This window comes from Coregonus clupeaformis, unplaced genomic scaffold (assembly GCF_020615455.1).
Source record: "Coregonus clupeaformis isolate EN_2021a unplaced genomic scaffold, ASM2061545v1 scaf1049, whole genome shotgun sequence".
Taxonomy (NCBI): Eukaryota; Metazoa; Chordata; class Actinopteri; order Salmoniformes; family Salmonidae; genus Coregonus; species Coregonus clupeaformis.
The window spans coordinates 1-6,854 of record NW_025534503.1 but is presented as its reverse complement, the minus strand read 5'-3'; positions in this window follow the sequence as shown (position 1 = coordinate 6,854).

Genomic DNA, 6,854 nt, shown 5'->3' with positions numbered 1-6,854 from the left:
CGCTTTCGAAACTTTCTAACCTGTTGACAAAAAGGAATGGATCTCCCTGACATCTTACGTTGGACAACAGTCACTCATAACGTTGTTTAGAAGAGAACAGTAAAATACCCCTATATATACAGCAGTATGTGGAAACCCCTTCAAATTAGTGGATTCTTTGCTATTTCAGCCTCACCCGCTGACAGGTGTATAAATCGAGCACACGGCCATGCAATCTCCATAGACAAACATTGGCAGTAGTAAATGTCCCTTAATGAAAGAGCTCAGCGACTTTCAACGTGGGGCACTCAAGTCATAGGATGACACCTTTCCAAGTCAGTTCGCCCTGCTAGAGCTGCACCGGTCAACTGTCAGTGCTGTTATTGTGAAGAGGTCTAGGAGCAACAACAGCTCAGCCATGAAGTGGTAGGCCGCACAAGCTCACAGAACGCGACCCCCAATTTCTGAAGGTGTAAAACTTTGAGTGATAAAGATTTCTTTATCCTATCCCGAAATTATTCCTTAAAGAGGTGGGGTTTTCAAGTGTCTCTGGAAGGTGGAGTGACCTCCGCTGTTCTGGCATCGTGAGGGAGCTTGTTTCACATTGGGGTGAGAGCAGTGAACAGCTTTGACTGGGCTGAGCAGGGACACCACCTGCTTCAGCAGAGGAAGGAGCCAGCAGGCCAGAGGTGGATGAACGCAATGCCCTCGTTGCGGTGGGGACTGATCAGAGCCTGAGTCGGCTTGAGTGCCGTTCCCCTCACAGCTCCGTAGGCAAGCACCATGGTCTTCAGATGCGAGCTTCAACTGGAAGTCAGTGGAGTGTGCGGAGGCCAGCGGGGGACGTGAGAGAACATGGGAGGTTGAACACCAGACGGGCTGCGTGCATTCTGGATGAGTTGTAGCGGGTTTTAATGGCACAGGCAGGAGGCTAGGCCAACAGCGGAGTTGCAGTAATCCAGACGGGGAGATGACAAGTGCCTGGATTAGGACCTGTGCCGTTTCTGTCTTTCGTCAGTTTATGAAAATGCCCTTTTTTGTTACAAATGTAACTTGAACCATGAATAAATATACATTCACTAATAATGACTAACTTCTTATGTAGCTGATTAGAGGCTATAGAACAATCTCTCAAGCCCACGTGTAGTAGACCAGCTAATCTTTACCTGGATGTGTTTGCTTGCTAACAAGGTTCAACAGTTGTGTTACGACCACACTCTTCTGTCTGTCTCCCAACTGTTTGAACAGCATGTAGCTTATGTCCACTTTGTTCAGATGTTGAAATCAAGTGGCCTACCTTATTTCTCAGAATGAGAACGAGTTGCCAATTCCTTATATGATTGTTTTATGCTTATGCACATTTATAAACAGACTAGACAGCTAGGATAACAGTCTTTGGCTACAAAATGCTCTAACGGTCGTGGTACTGCCACAATGCCGCGTGGCGACAAACTGAGACATTTTTTCCAGAATCAATGTTCATTGATACTCTGGTTTTAGTAGTGTCTGCTCTGTCTTGTTTGAGGAGTTGAGACTAAAAAGCGTATCGATTAAAAAAACGTAACTTCTCTATTATATAGTAAAATGTCCAATGTGTTTGTGTCACATGACCCGATTCTGTTGGACCAAACCTCAAAATGCAAATAGCGAAGATTGAAACCGCTGCGTCAGGGAGAGGAAGATGTGATATCACAACTTTGTTGGCGTGAGAGGCAGTGTAGGGCTTGGTTGTAAACCATAGAGGAAGAGGCGAAGCGCTAGAATCTGTCCAAAAATAAGGGTAATGTTTTATAGGGCTTATTTTGGACCTATTCTTTTTGCCTGCCTTCCCACCTCTTGGATGACGACTCCCATTTGTTAGGGAGGAGACGTGGCATCTGGTGAGTATACAGATCTCCTGAGCAAAAGAGACCTAGAAAAAACAATGAGAAAAAGCTGATAAAAACTAAAAACTAACCATGATTCATGCGATGCAGGCATTTGGAATATCGCAAAAATACCACACATTCTAATTAATCAAATTCATTTGATATATCGCCTAGTCAGAAGTAACAGTGTTGAAAGAGAAGCAAACAGTCAGAAGTAACAGTGTTTAGAAGGAACATTTAGATGTAAAGGTTTGAGAAGTAACAAACAGAAGTAAGTGTTGAGAAGCAACAGTCAGAAGTAACAGTGTTTAGGAGTGTAACTCGTGTTGTCTGAGAGTCGGTTGTTGCTTTGGGAGAAGTCTTGCAGCGTCTGGTCTTTTTCCCCAGCTTTCCAACAGGCTCTATATAGCAGACAGTACTGGCACTCAGATCCACAAGGCTGGAGCTCCTGTCACTGGCTGGGTCCTGGGAGGGGTCCTTAGCTGGACCAGAAGTGCTGAGAGCTGACGCAGGGACTCTGGGCTGACTGCTCTTCAGGGAATAGGGCTTTCCTCCCTGGAAGTCTGCTCTTCAGTGGCCACCGGGAGGCCTTCTCTGCCCGAGAGAAGATGGCGCCAAGGGCTGCCAGAGAGCGCTTGACCGTCTTAGGAGTGGAGAGGTCCTTCCTCTTCACCAGGGGTCCTGAACTGCTCCAGGTCGAGGTGAGGAGGCTGTGTTGCCGTTCTGAGGAGGTCGCCCAGGGACTTAGCAGGCCTGGTCCGGACTGGTCTGGGCTTGGACTTACTTCTCACCACCTTGGCGTGTTTAGAAGCTGGGGTTGATGGGGTGAAGGTGTTTTGGGGTAGAGGCTGGGGTTGTTGAGGGAAGGAAAAGGTGCGGCCACATTCTCTGGGGGTTAGTTGGTCTCCCACCAGTTCACTGGAGCTTTCCTCCTCCTCGTTTCTCTGGAGCCTCCCTGGCCTGGTGCTGCTGCCTGCTGGGGTACGGTAGCAGAGTGGGGGTAATGTTAGGTGGGTGTGGCATCACTCTGGGGTTTACACTTGGGAGTGCGGTTGTAGAGCCAGTCAAACACCTTCTCACCTGGAGAAGAGACACAAGCAGAACACAAATCACCACATTTTCAATAACAGCTGTTTGAGATGACAGTACATATTTTGTGCTTTACTAAGCTTGATTTATGAGTGAACTATATTCCCTTGAAGGAAAATGGATGGCGTTAATGAAGCCTTACTTGGAGGTGAGAGTGTATGCTGTCTGAGAGGGCTGGGCATGGCCTCCTGTTCCTCTTCTCTGACCTTCAGGCCTGTTTGTCCTCTGTACTGGCTATCGTCCATGCCGGTCTGCCCTTCTTGGGCTTCTCTGCTTTCTGCTCTGCAGTCTGATTGGACCACGGTTTCTTCTCTGTGGTCTGATTGGACGTAGGTTTCTTCTTTGCGTTCTGATTAAAAAAGGGTTTTGATGGCCGTGTCCTCCTGCCCCTGACTCCACAGAGGAATGTCTTGCTTTAGTTTTAGATGTAGCGGTTGTCTTGTTATTCTGTTTGGACTTGTTGTCTGGTCTCTGTGAGCTGTGTGTTGACAGGACTGATGAGCCACCAGGGACCAGGCTCGGTCCTCTTCCTCTTCCCTGCTAACTGGGAGGAGTCAGCCTCACCAGTAGGGGCGGGGCAGACCTCCTGGGCCTTACAATTGGCTGGAACCTTAGAGATGACTCTGTCTCTGTCCTGTTGGTGCCAACTGTAGAACTGTGGAGGAAGACAACATTACATCTAGCCTTTTATGTAAACTACATTTTCCCACATTGATTGTTTTTTGTAGATGTTTTTTATATTTTTTTTATTTGTTGAGAGCTCTTACAAAACATAATTCCTATACCTACAAATGGCATGATACAACTTGAACTTGTGATGAAACGTTGTAGTCAGAAAAACCATCATGATGTGTGATGTCAGCTGTCAGGGATATTACCTGGAGAAACATCCTGGTCTTCAGCTGATGATTGGTCTGCAGCCGCTCCACTCTCCTCCTCCATGGTGACGGGCTCCTCCCCAGCTCGACCTGACAGTCTCCTGGTCTTCCCAGACTGCCCGGCCTCGTCCCTCGGCTCGTCTTGGGGTTCACCTTGTCACCTTGGATACCAGCTTTGGATTTAGAGATTCTGGGAACTTTTCTTTTCTGTTTTGGTGTGGCTAGGTTTAGGCTTGGCCCCTCCTCCTGGTGCCTCTTGTTCCAGGTCACCTGCTGTCGTTGGTTCAGATAACAGGTTGTTGACTTTTCTTCTTGTCTGCTTGTTCTATGTTAGTCTGCCTCGAGGTCAACATGATTGTCCCATCACCCTGAGGTCCTACCCGGGACTAGAGTCCCTCTCTCCTTCCTGGTTGTAGGATTCTTTCCCTTCTTCTTTTAGTTGTCAAATCTCTGTCCCTCCTGATCTCTGATTGGCTGTAGCCTTGGTGAGTGTGTCTGCTGAGGCATTGTCACTGCTGTGTGATTGGTTCTGCTGCTTTGGTCATTGGTTTGGCCTTGGTCCTGATGGGGTCAAACTTGAACCAGACTCATAATCCTCCAGGATCGGAAGTCATCCTCGGCTCGGTGAGAGGAGGAGTTCTCTCACTGGAGACGCCAGGGCTTTCTAAGGTTAGACAGAAACAACCTACAACCTCTACTATAACCTAGCCTCTAACCCTTTCCTAGGGCTGACCAAAACCCGCATTGACCACAGCCTCTGACCTATAACCCTGGCCTCTAGCCCTTTCCTAGGCTATCAAACACAGCATTACACAACCTCTGACCTATAACCCTAGCCTCTAACCCTTTCCTAGGAGCTGACCAAAACACAGCATTGACCACAGCCTCTGACCTATAACCCTAGCCTCTAACCCTTTCCTAGGGCTGACCAGAAACACAGCATTGACCACAGCCTCTGACCTATAACCTAGCCTCTAACCGCACCATCAGGCTGACCAAAACACCTGGCAGCTGACCTGACCTCAGGCCTATAGCACTAGCCTCCCTAACCCTTTCCCTACAGAGGCTGACCAAAAGCATTGACCACAGCCTCTGACCTATACTAGCTCCCTCCTGAGGCTACCAGAAACACAGCATTACCACAGCCTCTACTAACCCTAGCCTCTAACCCTTTCCTGGGGCTGACCAAAACACCGCATTGACCACAGCCTCCTGACCTATAACCCTAGCCTCCTAACCCTTTCCTAGGGCCCCCACGACCAGAAACACAGCATTAACCACAGCCTCTGACCTATAACCCTAGCCTCTAACTGCTTTCTGGGCTGACCAAAAGGTACCACAGCCTCTGACCTATAACCCTAGCCTCTAACCCTTTCCTAGGGCTGACCAGAAATGTTCAGCATTGACCACAGCCTCTACCTAAACTTATGCTCTAACTTTCTAGGGCTGACCAAAGCATTACCACAGCCTCTACCTAATAACCTCTAACCCCTTTCCTAGGGCTGACCAGAAACACAGCATTGACCACAGCCTCCTGACCTCTAACCCTTTCCTAGGGCTGACCAGAAACACAGCACGTACCACAGCCTCTGACCTATAACCCTTTCCTAGGGCTGACCAAAACCTGTATTGACCACAGCCTCTGACCTATAACCTTTCCCTAGGGCTGACCAAAACCTGGCATTGACCACAGCCTCTGACCTATAACCCTTTCTAGGGCTGACCAATTAACCCACAGCCTCTGACCTCTAACCCCTTTCCCTAGGGCTGACCAGAAACACAGCATTGACCACAGCCTCCTGACCTGTAACCCTAGCCTCTAACCTTTCCTAGGGCTGACCAAAACCTGCATTGACCACAGCCTCTGACCTATAACCCTAGCCTCTAACCCTTTCCTAGGGCTACTGAAACACAGCGTAAACCACAGCCTCAGCCTCTAACCCTTTCCTAGGGCTGACCAGAAACACAGCATTGACCACAGCCTCTACCTATAACCTAGCCTCTAACCCTTTCCCTGGGTTGACCAGAAACACAGCGTTAACCACGGCCTCTGACCTGTAACCTAGCCTCCTAACCCTTTCCTAGGGCTGACCAAAAAACACAGCATTGACCACAGCCTCTGACCTCCTAACCCCTTTCCTAGGGCTGACCAAAACGCATTGACCACAGCCTCTACCTATAACCTAGCCTCTAACCTTTCCTAGGGCTGACTCAGAAACACACAGCATTGACCACAGCCTCTGACCTATAACCCTAGCCTCTAACCCTTTCCTAGGAGCTGACCAAAACACAGCATTGACCACAGCCTCTGACCTATAGCACTTTCCTAGGGCTGACCAGAAACACAGCATTGACCACAGCCTCTGACCTGCCAACCTGGCCTCTAGCTTTCCTGGGAGCTGACCAAAACACAGCATTGACCACAGCCTCTGACCTCTAACCCTTTCCCTGGGAGCTGACCAGAAACACAGCATTGACCACAGCCTCTGACCTATAACCCTTTCCTACATGAGTGAGAAAGTTAGTATGCACAAATATCATACCCCAAAATGCTAACCTCCCTGTTATTGTGTTGTTGAGAGGTTAGCATGTCTTGGTGGGATATTTGTGCGTCTAACTTTCTCACTCATCATTATTCATGATTCATTCAGGACTATCCGTAATCATGTAGTATCCACATTAATTAGTGATGTTTCAAACATATTCTCTTCTGATTTACTTAATTATTGATTTACCATAAAATGGGCACAACTAAAGGAGCAATGTTTCTAAGCGGTCTAAATTGATATGATGAAAATACCCTCAAATTAAAGCTGACAGTCTGTATTATAACCTCAGTCATTGTATCATTTCAAATCCAAAGTGCTGGAGTACAGAGCCAAGACAACAAAATAATTGTCACTGTCCCAATACTTTAGACTCTCTTCTGCCCTGCCAGCGAAAATGTTGCGGTTTTAAGCTAATTTGCTGCCGCAATTACTGTGCATTTAGCCATGCAGTGTTCTTTTAATCACACATAAAATATAAACTACATACCATT